The sequence below is a fragment of the Odontesthes bonariensis genome, chromosome 8, assembly GCF_027942865.1.
Source record: "Odontesthes bonariensis isolate fOdoBon6 chromosome 8, fOdoBon6.hap1, whole genome shotgun sequence".
NCBI classification, from domain to species: domain Eukaryota; kingdom Metazoa; phylum Chordata; class Actinopteri; order Atheriniformes; family Atherinopsidae; genus Odontesthes; species Odontesthes bonariensis.
The window spans coordinates 29,570,477-29,587,661 of record NC_134513.1 but is presented as its reverse complement, the minus strand read 5'-3'; the positions used below and the strand labels follow the sequence as shown (position 1 = coordinate 29,587,661).

Genomic DNA, 17,185 nt, shown 5'->3' with positions numbered 1-17,185 from the left:
TTCAGGGTCGTACTTGAAGGTTTTAGTTTTACACATGCACAAAATGTTTTTACAACTTCAAAACTTTGTTACACATAGACAAACTATTTTTACAACTTCAAAACTTTGTTACACATAAACAAACTATTTTTACAACTTCAAAATTTTGTTACACATGCACAAAATGTTTTTACAACTTCAAAACTTTGTTACACATACGCAAACTATTTTTACAACTTCAAAACTTTGTTACACATGCACAAAATGTTTTTTACATAGACACAACATACTTTTACAACTTCAAAACTTTATTACACGTTTGAACATCATTGTACAAGTACAAAATCTTTCTGACCCTTATTTGATCCCACAAACATCGCCATGAAGAAGATGGAACTCACAGGAAATCATACACATGTGCTGGTCCTTTGGGGAGGTAACCCATATGTCAAGTCCACTTCCACTTTCATCCTCTGATAAGGTTCAAACATGAATCCCAAATCCTTTTAGGTGCCCCTTTCAGTCTTAATGTGTGACAACAGAAAGAAAGCTCATTTTACCCAGTCTCACTTGTTACTGACATTTTGAAGAACTTCAGTTTCTTCTACTGCCAGAGATAAAGGGGACCTTGGTCAGAAATCATTTTTATATGTGGAACTACAGAGAGTCCTTAATAAAGCTTATATGTTAATGTCACACACAACTAAAGAGTCCCTTCAGGGTCACAGAATAAACAGTGAAACAGCACATGCAAAAAAAATGGATGTTACCACTGTGACAGTGGCAGCTGGCTGGCAAGCTATCTTTTCCAAGGCTCATGTTTGTTTTTGGCCGTTACTCTTTGGGGTTTTGTAAATGCAGGTCATGTATATGGCTGAGGACAGCGAGATGCTATGGTGGTCAGTCAGTAGGTCTAACATTTGTACACTATGACTAAGAGGGCAAACCATTAATACTGCACTGTTTAAAGCCTTGATGCAATGAATCCTAAGAAAATCATCCCAGTGGAGATGTATTGTCGCAAATCGCGGGTTATTCCTCCCTACAACCAACAGGTTTGAGACAAGCGAAGTAGAGGAGGCGCTGATCAAAGTCATGAGAGGCGAGGAAGAAGACGAAGCTATGCATGCGGATATAGTGGCAGCAATCGAGGCGGAATCGGACGCAGTTCTGACTAACTTCGGTACTGAAGATCTGGGTAAAGTGGTGCTAATAACTATCAAAGCAGCAGTGCCAGCAATAGTCAAAGCGGTGCAGAAGAAAATTTGCGCATCGGTGGATTGCTACAAGCTCGAGAAAAGTATACTGGAAAGCAGATACAGAGAAGATGAACTTGAGCAGTACAGCCGGAAAGAAAATGTCCGTATCAATGGGACTGAGGAAACTAATGATGAGACGGAGGACCAACTCGTGGAGAAAGTGTGTCAACTTGCTGCAGCGGCAGGTGCAGCCATCACCGAGAGTGACATCTCCACGGCGCATCGCGTGGGGGACGCAAAAAAGCAAAGCATGAACAGACCAACTATTGTAAGATTCGTGAGCAGGAGGAAAAAAGCTGAACTGATGAGGAATAAAGCGAAACTGAGCGAAAAGGAAAAGTACAAGGATATCTTCATCAGTGATGACCTCACACGCTTGAGGTATAAGCTCTTTTGGTATGCCAAGGAGAAATGTCAACACACGTTTATCAGGGAAGGCAGAATCATCTGCAAGATCGATGGCCGATACTTTTTTTATAGCTTGAGTGTCAGCAGTATGGGGAAGCCAAGATCAGTGCGTAACATCAGCTTAACTTTGGATTTTTTTACCAGTAACAGACTGGTAAAATCCTCCGACTTTAATGGCATGCCATTCAGAGGATTTCTGACATGGAGTACAACTAGCAAAGTACTTACCAGCTTTCACTATGTGTTTATTTGGTTAGTACTCACTACAGTGCTCTTGATTTCTGTACATATATGACAGCATACAACTAAACAAGACAACCACGAAGGGACTCGAACCCTCAATCTTCTGATCCGAAGTCAGACGCCTTGTCCGTTAGGCCACATGGTCTCACCTGAGTCATCAGGCCGGTACAGGGGTGGTGTGCTGCCAAGTCTGAAACAGCCAGGAATAAAATTGTACCTCCAAGTCTGAGGCTCTGATCCTCAGTTGGAAAAGGGTCGAGGGCCCTCTTCTTGCTTAGAACCAGTTGCTGCCTCAAGTGGAAGAGTTTAGGGATCAGACCATTTTGACCACGACTGGAGGAGCTCGTTCTACCAGTCGATCTTCCTTCCAACGCTCACCTCTGGTCACTCCTTATGAGTGGTGACTAAATGAATGAGATTGCGAATGCATAAGGGCTGAAATCATCTTCCACTCTGTGGTGATTAGGCTCACCCTCTTGGATCAGGGTGATAAGCGTAGTCATCTGGAATACGCTGAGAATACAGTCTCTGCTGCTCTTCTTTGAATGAAGCCAGATCAGGCGGTATGGGCATCTGGTCAGAATATCATGTAGATTCCCCCCAGGGGAGATATTTTGGATCAGTTGCACGGTGAGAAGGCCTGAGGGAAGGTCCAGGACTCACAAGAAATAAACCATGCTGGTCTTGCATTGGTATTTCTGTGTGTCCACCCGAGAAGAGGTGTAGATTATGTCCTGTGAGAATCAGGGCTAGGGATGTCTGCTCACATTGCTTCCCCTGTGATCCGTTCCAGGACAAGCAGCATCAAATATATTGATATATCTTTAAAAGTCATGTGTTACGGAAGGGTGCCTTTCACATGTGCTGTTGTTGCTGATGTTTGTGGACAGCATGGGAATTGAACCCATGACCTTGGCTTTATTAGCACCACGCTCTGACCAGCTGAGCTAACCAACCAGTTTTTGAGTTTCCCAAGGAGCAAATTTGTGCCAGAATAAGTGCTCTCAGTGTTTTCTCTGTTACCTAATTAAGTCACACAAACATTCTATACAGCTTGCCTTTGGTATTGCGGATTTGGATGTTATCAGCAGGTGAGTTGAAAAACTTTTACTTCTTAAAAAACTGCTTTCAATGCAATTATTTTACCATTTGTTATATGCTGCAATGACTTGACGTGATAGAACTTACTTATTCAAGTCTCTCATCTTTTTGTATAGCTTGAGTGTAGGCAGTATGGGGAAGCCAAGATCATTGCGCAACATCAGCTTAACTTTGAATTTTTTATCAGTAACAGACTGGTAAAATCCTCCGACTTTAATGGCATTCCATTCAGAGGATTTCTGACATGGAGTATAACTAGAAAAGTACTTACCAGCTTTCACCATGTGTTTATTTGGTTAGTACTCAGTACAGTGCTCTTGATTTCTGTACAGTAATGACAGCATACAACTAAACAAGACAACCACGAAGGGACTCAAACCCTCAATCTTCTGATCCAAAGTCAGACGCCTTGTCCGTTAGGCCACATGGTCTCACCTGAGTCATCCGGCCGGTACAGGGGTGGTCTCCTGCCAAGTCTGAAATAGTCAGGAATAAAATTGTACCTCCAAGTCTGAGGCTCTGATCCTCAGTTGGAAAAGGGTTGAGGGCCCTCTCCTTGCTTAGAACCAGTTGCTGCCTCAAGTGGAAGAGTTTAGGGATCAGACCATTTTGACCACGACTGGAGGATCTCGTTCTACCAGTCGATCTTCCTTCCAACGCTCACCTCTGGTCACTCCTTATGAGTGGTGACTAAATGAATGAGATTGCGAATGCATAAGGGATGAAATCATCTTTCACTCTGTGGTGATTAGGCTCACCCTCTTGGATCAGGGTGATAAGCGTAGTCATCTGGAATACGCTGAGAATACAGTCTCTGCCGCTCTTCTTTGAATGAAGCCAGATCAGGCGGTATGGGCATCTGGTCAGAATATCATGTAGATTCCCCCCAGGGGAGATATTTTGGATCAGTTGCACGGTAAGGAGGCCTGAGGGAAGGTCCAGGACTCACAAGAAATAAACCATGCTGGTCTTGAATTGTTATTTCTGTGTGTCCACCCGAGAAGAGGTGTAGATTATGTCCTGTGAGAAACGGGGCTAGGGATGTCTGCTCACATTGCTTCCCCTGTGATCCGTTCCAGGACAAGCAGCATCAAATATATTGATATCTTTAAAAGGCATGTCTTATGTGCTGTTTTTGCGGATGTTCGTTGCAAGTATGGGAATTCAACCCATGACCTTGGCATTATTAGCACCACGCTCTGACCAGCTGAGCTAACCGGAAACCAAAAACTCTCCCGTTACTTGTGGTACCAGAGCTAGCGGCACCTAATTTGCTCATTCAAGCTGTACAGAAAATGCGAACCTTCAATAAGGACATGCCAGTGGGAAAATTCATCCTTCTATATCCAGACCGATCGGAAGTGGTCAGTGTGCCTGGATCAGAAAGGCCATTTAAATTGTCTGAGTACAAAAAGGAACTTGGAAGGCCATACAACAGGATCACCTTTTTCCTTTGCATGAAAGATGGATTTTAGAGGAGGTTTGTGGATCTCATTTTTAAATATTTTGACATTTTGGATACTCTACTGAAGTATTTATCTACATGAGCTGTTATTTGTTTGATTTTACAGTAGTGGATGATACCTCAGTATCATCTGATTCAGAAATTGTTATTGCCTCAAAAAGCACAGCGGAATTCAATCGCGCTGACACAGTGGTACATCAATTATCATTTATTTTAATACTTATTTACGTATAAATGTATTTATTTGTTTATCTATGACAATACTAACAGCCTTTCACCATTGAGATATATAAACACTGTATGTGGTAAGGGAACAGTTATGGAAGCTGCTACAAATTGTTGATAAATGTATGCCTGTCCCCCTCAGGTTTTTGAACCACAAAAACAAAGTACTCCCAAGCACAAACCTGGAGATGAAAGGTTGGTACATTTAGGGATCTAATCTTTGTCACAGTCAAAGAATTTGAATGAGAGGTCCTTTCTAGTGGTAATCAACCAGTCGGAATCTTGCCTGTATTTACATTACTAGATGACTATTGTAGGCCTGAAGAACAGTATAAATAAATGTAATAATTTATTATTATTATTATTATTATCATGTTTTAGAGATGAACCAGGACATTCATCAGCGATTTGGCCTGGATAGGCAATTGGGCCCACTGTTGTCATATCAGATGCTGAGGATGTGGATCCATCTGAAACACATTCCGACCAGACTTGCTACAGGTAAAAAAAAATGATGACTTGCATACTTTCAATTTTATTCATGGGGAAGAAATTTGTGTGTAAGATGGTTCAACATGAATTTTTTATTTCGAAACAGAAAATACACAGACCTGTATTCACCAGGTGTTGAGGAAGAGGATGAGGAGCTGGCAGACAATGTGGAGGATATCCAACACACAGCAGTGTAAAATTAGCTTTTGAGTGTGGCATTCAAGTTTTTCACTGTACTATATTGCTGGTATTTAAATAAAAGTGTGCACTCTATGGGATATCGATTAATTAAATCACTTTTGGTCATTACAGGGAGGAGATGGGAAGTACACTGCCTGACATTATTGCCAACCTGTCGCTTCCGATTGATAAAAAAAAAGTCAGCAGGTTCAACATTACAAGGGCCAATGTATGGGATGGAGCCGTCAGAGGTTTTAAGCGTTCAACGTACTCTGAAGCCTGTGACATGCTCGTCAGATTCACGGATGATGCTGGCGTTTTTGAGGAGGGGATTGACACTGGTGGTCCACGGCGGGAATTTTTAACTCTCCTCATGAAACAACTGAAAGACCGGCCCATTTTTGATGGACCAGAAGGTCATCGGTTCTTGGTGTACAATGCAAATGGTATGCATAGGTTTTTGTGGTGTGCCATACTAATGGTTGGTTTAAGATCATCAAACATGTATATGACACAGCAAATGTTTTTTTTCCACTATCTTAAAGTATATAATGTATTGCATGTTTTTATTTTGCAATGTGAATTCATTCACAGCTGTTAGGGAGGATGAATACTTCCTGGCAGGAAAGATGATTGCGGTGTCAATTGTACATGAGGGGTCCAGGACCCCATTTCCTGTCGGAAGACTTTGTTCAATATCTTGCAGGCCAGCCCTCATTCAAATCAACAATTGATGTTATAACAGATGAAGAAATAGGGAAAGCCTGAATTTGTTTGCATCGCTGAAAAAAGATCCGACTTTCAACTTAGATTTCTTAAACTTTTAAAAAAATTATTTTGTCTACAGGCCTCTGTCCCGTATCAAAGGTCTGAAAGAATCAAACAGCACAAATGCAGAAGGTCTGCCCATTTAAAGAGCATAAAAGGGGTCAAAGTATCAAACAGGCCCCAATGAGAAATAGTGCCTTTTTAATGAGTCGAGTGTTCTGTGTTTTTTAGCTCTTCTAAAGGGAGGGTTTTCACACACCGCCACACCCAAAGTATAAATATCCTAACAACATAAGATGAAAATCGTGTGCCAAATGAATGGGTGGATAGACCTGACAAAAAAAGAACCAAACAAAAAGGCTGGACTTTTGCGCTGGACAATGTGAGGGTATATTGAGGATCAACATCTGTGTTGGACGATGTGGAGACTTTCCCAGATAGATGGCAGATATGTTTCTGTAACGACTAAATGCATGATAGAAACTGAGGCTGATTTGATCTGAAACACATCTGAAACTGATGGTTTCTCATCACTTTTTGTGTTTATTTAACTGATAAACAGGCCCAAGCCCCTGGCTCCCTTCCATAACTCATTTGGTACAGCAGAGAATTGCAGGTGTCCCATGATACGCATCTTAAGCCTGGTTACATGCATTCATACAGGATTCATGAAAAGGATGTTGGCTTTGCTCCCTTCGATAGCTCAGTTGGTAGAGCGGAGGACTGTAGGTGCCCAATAACAGTTATCCTTAGGTCGCTGGTTCAATTCCGGCTCGAAGGATGTGCCAAGCTTTTGTATACAGAGGCTCTTTTGGCCAACTCCGTCAATCCTTTCAAAGCTTTTGGAATATGCTGTTTTACGAAAGACTGTTCCACTCTCTATCAGATTTGCTAAGGGCTAGTGGTGCAATGGATAAAGCGTCTGACTACGGATCAGCAGAATCTAGGTTCAACTCCTGGCTAGCTCGACACGCTGTTTTTAGTCTCCCACTGCTTTAGAACAGGATCGATTTAAACCTTCTGCTCCCTGGGTATCCCAGCTCACTTACGCCCCAAAAATACCTCACAGTGTGTCGTCTTGCAACACATGTGGCTGACCCCACACCGTAAGGAAAGCTCGTCTTCCTCTTTATCTCTGCTGTCAATGATTTTGCTCCAAACACAAAAAAAAAAAAAACATGCCTGCCAGCCACATGCCGCAGAGCTACATATGCTATCCTTGGGATACGAAGGTGTTTCGGATCACATCAAAGCCACACACGACAAAAACCCACAACCGGCTGTGATCGTATAGTGGTTAGTACTCTGCGTTGTGGTTGCAGCAACCCCGGTTCGAATCCGGGTCACGGCAACCCCCCGACTGAATTTGTTTGCATCACTGAAAAAAGATCCCACTTTCAACTTGGATTTCTCAAACTTTTAAAAAAATAATTTTGTCTACAGGCCTCTGTCCCGTATCAAAGGTCTGAAAGAATCAAACACCACAAATGCAGAAGGTCTGCCCATTTAAAGAGCATAAAAGGGGTCAAAGTATCAAACAGGCCCCAATGAGAAATAGTGCCTTTTTAATGAGTCGCCAAGGCCGCATATGTTCTGTGTTTTTTAGCTCTTCTAAAGGGAGGGTTTTCACACACCGCCACACCCAAAGTATAAACATCCTAACAACAGAAGATGAAAATCATGTGCCAAAAGAATGGATGGATAGACCTGACAAAAAAAGAACCAAACAAAAAGGCTGGACTTTTGCGCTGGACAATGTGAGGGTATATTGAGCATCAACATCTGTGTTGGACGATGTGGAGACTTTCCCAGATAGATGCCAGATATGTTTTTGTAAGGACTAAATGCATGATAGAAACTGAGGCTGATTTGATCTGAAACGCATCTGAAACTGATGGTTTCTCATCACTTTTTGTGTTTATTTAACAAATAAACAGGCCCAAGCCCCTGGCTCATTTCCATAACTCATTTGGTACAGCAGAGAACTGCAGGTGTCCCATGATACGCATCTTAAGCCTGGTTACATGCATTCATACAGGATTCATGAAAAGGATGTTAGCTTTGCTCCCTTCGATAGCTCAGTTGGTAGAGCGGAGGACTGTAGGTGCCCAACAACAGTTATCCTTAGGTCGCTGGTTCAATTCTGGCTCGAAGGATGTGCCAACCTTTTGTATACAAAGGCTCTTTTGGCCAACTCCGTCAATCCTTTCAAAGCTTTTGGAATATGCAGTTTTACGAAAGACTGTTCCACTCTCTATCGAACTTGCTAAGGGCTAGTGGCGCAATGGATAACGCGTCTGACTACGGATCAGAAGATTCTAGGTTGAACTCCTGGCTAGCTCGACACGCTGGTTTTAGTCTCTCACTTCTCCCACTGCTTTAGAACAGGATCGATTTAAACCTTCTACTCCCTGGGTATCCCAGCTCACTTACGCCCCAAAAATACCTCACAGTGTGTCGTCTTGCAACACATTTGGCTGACCCCACACCGTAAGGAAAGCTCGTCTTCCTCTTTATCTCTGCTGTCAATGATTTTGCTACAAACACAAAAAAAAAAAAAACATGCCTGCCAGCCACATGCCGCAGAGCTACATATGCAGTCCTTGGGATACGAAGATGTTTCGGATCACATCAAAGCCACACACGACAAAAACCCACAACCGGCCGTGATCGTATAGTGGTTAGTACTCTGTGTTGTGGTCGCAGCAACCCCGGTTCGAATCCGGGTCACGGCAACCCCCCGACCGAAATTGTTTGCATCGCTGAAAAAAGATCCCACTTTCAACTTGGAGTTCCTATACGTTTTAAAAAAATAATTTTGTCTACAGGCCTCTGTCCCGTATCAAAGGTCTGAAAGAATCAAACAGCACAAATGTAGAAGGTCTGCCCATTTAAAGAGCATAAAAAGGGTCAAAGTATCAAACAGGCCCCAATGAGAAATAGTGCCTTTTTAATGAGTCGCCAAGGCCGCATATGTTCTGTGTTTTTTAGCTCTTCTAAAGGGAGGGTTTTCACACACCGCCACACCCAAAGTATAAACATCCTAACAACAGAAGATGAAAATCATGTGCCAAAAGAATGGATGGATAGACCTGACAAAAAAGAACCAAACAAAAAGGCTGGACTTTTGCGCTGGACAATGTGAGGGTATATTGAGGATCAACATCTGTGTTGGACGATGTGGAGACTTTCCCAGATAGATGCCAGATATGTTTCTGTAACGACTAAATGCATGATAGAAACTGGGGCTGATTTGATCTGAAACGCATCTGAAACTGATGGTTTCTCATCACTTTTTGTGTTTATTTAACTGATAAACAGGCCCAAGCCCAAGGCAGCTGTTCCCTGCTGATCCCGCTCCCGTACCTGTTGTCCACAACCCGTCCTGCATGTCCCACCATGGTCCAAACACCTTCACACCTTTCTGCTCCTTCACCTGTCATCCCCAACCCCAGTCCTTCCTCTGGCCCATTTGTTTTTGTGTGTCCAACTCCAGTTCCTGCTGTCCGGCAGATTGCTCCTGCTGGACCCATTCCCTCTCCACCACTTGCTCGTAAGCCCTATGTCCGCACTGTGGAGAAAAACAAGTGTAGTCTGTGCTACCAGCCCCTGGCCACAGCCAGTATTATGGCCACATTTACTGCCCACAGACAGCTGTTGTGCCACTTGACCAGTGGATGGAGGAGATGAAGAGGAAGAGGGCAGAAAAAAAAATGTACTCATTCTTTTCATTGACTGTTATTGTGTGTGTGTGTGTGTGTGTGTGTGTGTGTGTGTGTGTGTGTGTGTGTGTGTGTGTGTGTGTGTGTGTGCGTGTGTGTGTGTGTGCGTGTGAGTGTATGTGTGTGCGTGTTTGCATGCGTGTCTGTGCGTGTGTGCGTGTTTGCATGCGTGTCTGTGTGTGTGTGTATGTTTGTCAGTGTGTTTGTAAATATAAATAAAAATAACTTTATTTCTACAGCAGTATCCTTTGTTTTTTCCTAGCACACCTATGGAAAACCTTTGTAAACTCACACAAATTTACAAGAAAGGGAAATAATGGTATTGCTGATAGATCCACAGGCTGTGAGAACTGAATCTCAGAAACATTTCTTTGATATGTGGCACTCGTGTTTCCCTGTTCCAACAGATATCCTTTGAATGGTGTTTCTTCCTGTTAAAAGGGAGTCGTTTCTCTCCACAGTCGCCTCAGGCACCTTCAGGACGGTAGATTGGACCGAAAACAAAGTTTCAGTCCAATCTGTTGGTTTCCTTAGCTAGGAAATGATTTTTGAATTGGCTCTATATGAACGAATTGGATTATTTTTTGAATAATTATGATTACAATTAATTGAATTCTAATTGGCTTGAATTGGACTTTATTGTCGAAGTGCCTTGAGATGACATTTGTTGTATTTGGAGCTATATAAATAAAAGTGTATTGAATTGAATTGAAGAGTCAGAGGAGGATGAATAGAGAGAGTCGCTGTGCCCTGGTCCACGGCTTGGGCAACACTGAATTTTTGTGCCATGCCTTCCAACCTTCCTTCTCTGAGGTGAATCAGGAGAATGAGAAATGTGCTCAGCTTTTTATGTATTCTCATGCTGGTGCTGTCGTTGACAAACGAGGGTGCTTTCATGTTACCTCAAAGACACCTAAATTATTTTATTATGTTACATCAAATACACCCAAACTATTTCTCAGTCTAACGACCTCATAACATGACTGGCGTCACACAGGTGTCCGTGTGTGTGTGCGTGTTTGTCTGTGTGTGTGTGTGTGTGTGTGTGTGTGTGTGTGTGTGTTTGTGTGCGTGTTTGTCTGTGTGTGCGCGTGTGTGTGCGTGTGTGTGTGTGTGTGTGTGTGTGTGACATTCCTACAATCCCAAAGGTGAGTGCTGACACTTCCATTTAAAGTGGGCATCTCCTCATAATTATCCTCTCTAAATCAAGCTTGGCTCAAAGAAAGGTCATATTAGATGGATTTATTAACATTATCAATGTTAAACCTCCAGTCAATGACTAGATACTGAAAGCTCCAAAAGTTTGCAGCCATGTTGTTAAAGGACAGAAGATTTTATTTCGAAGCATCAGCAATCACCCTTACTCCACCGCAGAAGCACCTGCAGTCAATCAGTTCATTAAGCACTGATTGGTTGCAGGTTGAAATAAATACCAAATCACTGCTGGATACACATGCAGAGCAGGTAGCTTTAGGGGAGTTAGGCTACGGTTTCTTTGACTGGACTGTAGGCGCACAGAAATGACTTGTGGCCTTGGTTTGGGGTAAGTGTTTGCAGCCATGTTTAGAAGTGTTGAGTTGTCTTTCTTTTAACTGTAGTGTCTTATTTTCTGTGCAGGGTCTTGCTGGTTTTAGCTCAAGCAGAGCATGTATGTTGTCTATGGGCTTCAGAAGGTGAGCACAACACATTTAACCTGCTACTGTAACTCCCTACAAAAGTAGACTGATGTCTCTTTCTGTCCTACAGCACAGAGCTCCCTAAATGGCAACAAATATGCTGGCTTTACTCAACAAGCTGGCAGACTACGACATGTTGGTGTCTATCCCCAGAATCAAGTCAGACAAGTAGTGGTTTCTCCACGCTCAGTCCAGAGTAGTAGCCTCGACACACAAGCTGCAGCCAAAAGAGGTTCTCGCCAAGGACTTTCAGCTAGTAGCTACATACAAGCTCCTTCACAGCCAGCCCAGAGTACAGTGAGAATACAGAGCAGCTTGGTGTCAAAACCTAACTGGCAAAGCCCATATTCAAACAGGATTAATGCTCAAACTGTGCCAAAGCAGTCGTTTCCACTTTCTACTGCTATCTCAAGTGGATCTTCTGTGAGTCAGCGCAGTCAGAACCAGAAGGACCTCCGTGAGAAAAGAATTCAGCCAGTCCAGCAGGGTACACCGCGTACCAACAAGTATCTATCCAGCAGCCCTACATCTGTTCGTAGTCCTGGGAAAGGCTTCTCCAGTTTGTCTTCTGCTAAAGTTCCTCATGGTCAGCTGAGCTCATCCTCCACACTGTTCAGCCCAGTTGGTGCTGCACCACCAGGAAGCTCTGTGAGGATGCAGACATATGCTCGTGCCCCTGCAAGAAAGGTGTCTTTAGGCCGTAGAGCTGACAAACCAAAGCCCAGAGGCTTCTCTTCTCAGGTTTGGATGGGAGAACTGCACATGAGCCAGCCATATTCTGGGACTGGTGCAAAAACCCAAGGAAGCTACAGATCCCGCTCTGCTTCCACTGTGCAGAACCCCAGCAGCAGGTTCTCAGTTCAGGAAGCTCACAAACTGCCTGTTCCCAGGAGGAGCAGCACAGTGGGAGCTTCTGCTCCTGGCTTTGCCCCGGTCTCCACCTACGAGATCCCTCAAAGCTTCGGTGGTTCAACTATAAGACGGCTGAGAGAACCTGCAGACCAGAACAAAGTGAAGGTCCAAAAGCCACAGCAGATGGTGCAATTTAAGCCACAGCTCCCAGGTTTTAATCCAGAATCCAAATGGAACAGGTTCAGCCAGCGCCAGAGAATAACTCTGTAGTTTCTGTTCAGTGACCAACCCATTTGTATCTGTCATTCTAATGGTTCAAGAAATCCCCTTCCATACATTTATTTTAAACGGATAAGAATAAAATTTAAATTTTATATTCTAAATCCTGCCTTGAGTCTTGACTCTCCTCCTGGTCATGTACTGTGACAAATGTCCTCATTACACTTTGTGCTCTTTTGTATGGTGTACTATGTGCCCTGTGACTGCCTCCATGCAAGCATTGTGAAACATCCTATCCATAGCGTTCTTTACAGTCTGAGGGCTAAACTGATCAACATCCCCTCAAATATGCATGACTATAGGAAACGCAGTTTTATATGTGCATTTGATATTTTTAGTTTTTTTTTTTTTTTTTTTTTTTCCCTACATTGCACACATCATGGACTCCAGTTGGAAATGTTAACCAAGGTGTTCAGCTGAGGTGATTTAGTTGTACTCAGTTTCAGAGACTGCAGCCTCATTCTTGTTGCTAATGGACAATTAAATACTACTGAGATGCTCACACTCACTTGTCCTGTCTCTACAAACACCACGCCAGTACTGCTCAACTGGGGGTCACCACACAGCTCAGTTAAACTAAAAAGTAAGGAGCCATAATTGTTTGAGGAAAAAAAAAATTGGAATGAATTTTTTTTTTTTTTTTAAATCTGCAACAGTTGAATTTGTATATATTGGACAAACTGAACAATGTATAAAATTCAGCTGGTTCGGTGGTTGGACCGAGGTCTACAGAGATCCCTTGTTCTAATCTTTAACCACGGCTTAATTATGAAGTTTTCTTAACCTCTTTTTGTGACGAGCACAATCAGATGAGATATTGCAGCCATGTTTAGAAGTGACTGTAAATGAATATTTACATTGTGATATTTTCAGGGTGATTAATATCTAACGGCACTTCAGTCAAGCAGGTGAGCCACTTTTTTTATGGTAAAATGAAGTATCTGTGACTGATGTGATCTGGAGGATTTAAATATGGCCAAAGCCCCTCATTATCATAGTTGCGGATTCCGCAGCTCACGGTGGAGCTTTGGAGTCAGCTCTCATCTTCTCATGAGGTCACCTTCAGGTACTCCCAGGTCCTCATAAAATTGATGCTAGATGGTTTATGTAAACAACACATTTTCAGTTTTTAGTCTGTATGTTCTTATTTCTGTTGCATTAAAAAGATTTTTACAGGCATAGTGGAGGCACCACCTGAAATGTGTCATGCACTTATTTTCATATGTGCTGACTTATCAGAAAATTTAATCCACTGCTAAACTCTAGGAAAATTAAAATATCTAATTCTGAAGTGTGCCTTACAAATCCTGCTCAACTGAGCACTTTGATCTCTTCTTTATCTCATTAAAGTTCTCATTGTAAGATATTTTCCTAACAGAGCACTTCGTTCCCAAACTGCAGGTTTACTTGAGGTTCCCAGAGTTTCTAAAAGTAGAATGGGAGGCAGAGCCTTCAGTTATCAGGCCCCTCTCTTGTGGAATAAGCTGCCAGTAAATGTCTGACAAGCAGACACCCTTTCCACTTTTAAGACCAGGCTTAAAACTTTCCTTTTTGATAAAGCTTATAGTTAGGGATGGCTCAGGTGATCCTGAAACATCCCATAGTTAAGCTGCTATAGGCCCAGACTGCTGGGGGGCCTCATCTGTCACACCTTTCCTCACTTTACTCTCTTTATGTATATGTGACATTATTGTGGACATTAACTCGTGTTTCCCTGTTCCAACAGGGAAACACGGCGGATGGCCACCCTTCCTGAGTCTGGTTCTGCCAGAGGTTTCTTCCTGTTAAAAGGGAGTCGTTTCTCTCCACAGTCGCCTCAGGCACGCTCAGGACGGGAGATTGGACCGAAAAACAAAAAGTTTTCAGTGCAATCTGCTGGTTTCCTTAGCTAGGAAATTATTTTTGAATTGGCTCTATATGAACGAATTGGATTATTTTATGAATAATTATGATTACAATGAATTGAATTTCAATTGGCTTGAATTGGACTTTATTATCTAAGTGCCTTGAGATGACATTTGTTGTATTTGGCGCTATATAAATAAAAATGAATTGAATTGAATACATACATACATTGTGGGATGGATAAACACTTTCTAAATGTACCCCAAACTGCTTATCTTTCATGTTTACCCACTACAGACGTATAACAGGCAACGGCAAATGATATAACTATTAGCCAAGACGAGGTCGCTGGAGTAGACCAGGGGCTCAAACCCAAATGCCTTCCTACGCACAAAAAGATCCGGATGTATGAATCTGTGCGTACGCATCAATCCAAGCACATTTCCTTTGTACATCCCATCAACGTGGAATTGAGCGCACATGTTGGAGTACCTGACTTCTCCTGGTCCACGCCCCTACCTAAATATGCAAATCATATTTAAATGAGCCCTGCACCTGCGATTCCCTGCGATACCACAGGCAACTCAATGTGCTTTACATAAAGACAAGGCATTTAAAAGAACAGAATAAAGCAGCAATTTAAAGAGAAAAAAATAGAATAAAAATTAAAAACACAGTTAAAAGCAATCAAAGAAGAGGGGAAAAAGAAAAATATAAACTCAACCATAAGCACACCGAAAGAGAAATGTTTTTAACCTGGATTTAAAAGTGCTTACAGTTGTGGCTGATTTCAGTTCTGCTGGTAGTTTGTTCCAGTTGTGTGCAGCATAAAAGCTAAAAGCTGCTTCACCGTGTTCAGTTTGAACTCTGGGCTCCACTATCTGACCTGAGTCAGCAGATCTTCTTCTTCTTCTTCTTCTTCTTTTTGTGGTTTTATGGCAGTTGGCAAACCAGCTTAGTTGGTGCATTACCGCCACCTCTGGACTGGAGTGTGAGACAGGAATAGCTACCCTCCCTCAAAACAAAATAGTATTAATGGGAAAAAAAGAAAAAGAAAAAAGAAAAAGAAAAGAGAGATCATTTGATTTGTCTGTTAAATTTTTTTAATTAACCCTGTATTTTTTAGGAACCTGCAAAGGTGGTTAAAGCCCACATGACCTGTGCTCAGCTGCAGTAAGTTCTGTAAGTTAAAGGACACCTTTTCTTCCTGTAGCTGGCTGATGAGTAGTTGCCTGTCTGTCTGGTATTTTGGACACTGAATCAAAACATGTTCTACAGTCTCCTGGCTGTCGCTGCACTCACATGTCCCATCACCATGCTTCTTCATCTTGTTAAGTGTGCTGTTGAGTTTTGTGTGACCGAACCTCATTCTGGAGAACCCATCCTCCACCTTCTTCTCTCTTTTTGTGTTCCTAGCCTTCCCCACTTCATTCTGAATGGCATGGTACTGCCGTCCTGTGTCTCCATTGTTCCATAGGCGTTGCCATTTCTCCCGTACCCTGGCCTTGGCAACACTTTTTATCTCGGCCTTGCTGTACTGTATTTCGAGCTCAACCCTCTCCTTCTTTACAGCCTCCTTTGCCAGTTTGTCCGCCCACTCATTGCCTCTGACACCTATGTGGGCTGGTACCCATAGGAAGACCATTTCTATTCCAGCCTTTTTCAGCTTATTTGCTCTCTGCATTATGTCATATATGAGGTCTTGCCTCGATTCAGACTGAGCATTCCCTATGCTTATGAGTGCTGAGCTACAATCAGATGCAACCACCACCTTCTGTGGCTTATTGACCTCAATCCATTGTATTGCCAACCTTATCGCAACTAGCTCAGCTGTGTACACTGCCAGGTCATTACTTACTCGTTTTGCCATTACAGCCTGAGCCCTTGGAACGGCATAGGCTACACCAACCTTTTCATCAATTTTAGAGGCGTCTGTATAGATAGCCACCGATTCTGTGTACTTTTCCCTCATGTACCACATCACTGTGCCGCTGTCCACTTCATTGTTTCGTCTCTCCTCAAGCAACCATAGATCCACTCTGAGTTCCTCATATAGCCAAGGAGGGACTGCTGGGTACACAACTGTGGGGGATATACTAACAGTACTCAGCTCCATCTCATTCACCTTTTGGTTAATGGTCCACCCAAAGCTCTTCGCCTCCTTCTCTCTTTCTTGAGTGTGTATCAGCACTGCTTGTGTCATATGGCCGTCACTATGCCCCCTCAAGTTTGCCCAATATACTATGGCGAGTTGCTCTCTCCGTAGGTGGAGGGGCATTTCCCCCATTTCAACTTGTAGCGCCGCTACCGGGGTTGTCTTCACCGCCCCACAACATATTCTGAGGGCTTTGTTGTGGACTACATCTAATCGCTTAAGCGATGTCATAGCGGCTGACCCATACGCCATACACCCATAGTCAAACACTGACCTTATCAGTCCTGTGTATATGGTTATTAGTGCTGACCTGCATGCACCCCAGTCCACTCCACATAAGCATCTCATAACATTCAGCACCCTCTTACATTTGTCCACCATCTTATTAATGTGCACATTCCATGTAAGTTGACGGTCAAACCACACACCCAGGTATTTGAAGGAGTCAACCCTTTCCACCTCCTTCCCAGCCAGCCTCAGCTTAAATGCATCACTTGTCCTTTTCCTAGTAAATAAAATGGATTTGGTTTTGTCCT

At 42.9% G+C, this 17,185-nt stretch overlaps 5 non-coding genes and 1 pseudogene across 5 annotated transcripts; 4 read left to right on the top strand and 2 right to left on the bottom strand.

Annotated features, from left to right (window-relative positions):
• Nucleotides 1-1,074: 1,074 nt before the first annotated feature.
• Nucleotides 1,075-6,120, top strand: LOC142385712 (uncharacterized; annotated as a pseudogene).
• On the bottom strand, nucleotides 1,962-2,034 carry trnar-ucg (transfer RNA arginine (anticodon UCG)). Its single transcript has one exon. It is a non-coding gene; the product is annotated as a tRNA-Arg (tRNA).
• On the bottom strand, nucleotides 2,773-2,846 carry trnai-aau (transfer RNA isoleucine (anticodon AAU)). The gene has a single exon. It is a non-coding gene; the product is annotated as a tRNA-Ile (tRNA).
• A 692-nt stretch (nucleotides 6,121-6,812) lies between the features above and the next one.
• trnay-gua (transfer RNA tyrosine (anticodon GUA)) lies at nucleotides 6,813-6,901 on the top strand. The gene is given in 2 exon segments: nucleotides 6,813-6,849; nucleotides 6,866-6,901. It is a non-coding gene; the product is annotated as a tRNA-Tyr (tRNA).
• A 1,286-nt stretch (nucleotides 6,902-8,187) lies between these two features.
• trnay-gua (transfer RNA tyrosine (anticodon GUA)) lies at nucleotides 8,188-8,276 on the top strand. The gene is given in 2 exon segments: nucleotides 8,188-8,224; nucleotides 8,241-8,276. It is a non-coding gene; the product is annotated as a tRNA-Tyr (tRNA).
• Nucleotides 8,277-8,783: 507 nt separating this feature from the next.
• trnah-gug (transfer RNA histidin (anticodon GUG)) lies at nucleotides 8,784-8,855 on the top strand. The gene has a single exon. It is a non-coding gene; the product is annotated as a tRNA-His (tRNA).
• Nucleotides 8,856-17,185: the final 8,330 nt, after the last annotated feature.